Raw genomic sequence first — 408 nt, 5'->3', positions numbered from 1 at the left:
ACGAGCCTATAGGACAACAAAACAGGCAGGAGTAACTCAAAACAAAACAGTTAGGCGCACGTGAATACACCGGCTTTGTTGCGCACATACAAGTTGTCAGAGTGAGATGAAAATCATTTACGCAATGCCTATTTTACATTATTCAAACATTTTCTGCCGTGCTCCATGGCGATAGAATTCTGGCGGCGATCTGCGATTACGTGGCCAACGCGTGAAGCTTACGCCTGGTTGAAGCTATTTTGGCAAAAATCTTTCACGTGTGAGCTCTTTGTCTTATCCTTTGTTGAGCTAGGCATGTTTTAAACATGTACGTTTTTATTTCCATCATTGCATTCATTCCAAGTAGCCATTTGAACTGCCTGTTGAAATAATTTACTTTGAACTCCCATAACTGAAGCCGTCAACTTC

Source organism: Rhipicephalus sanguineus, chromosome 6, assembly GCF_013339695.2.
Source record: "Rhipicephalus sanguineus isolate Rsan-2018 chromosome 6, BIME_Rsan_1.4, whole genome shotgun sequence".
In the NCBI taxonomy this organism is placed as follows: Eukaryota; Metazoa; Arthropoda; class Arachnida; order Ixodida; family Ixodidae; genus Rhipicephalus; species Rhipicephalus sanguineus.
The sequence above is the reverse complement of the archived record's forward strand: the minus strand, read 5'-3'. Positions refer to the sequence as shown.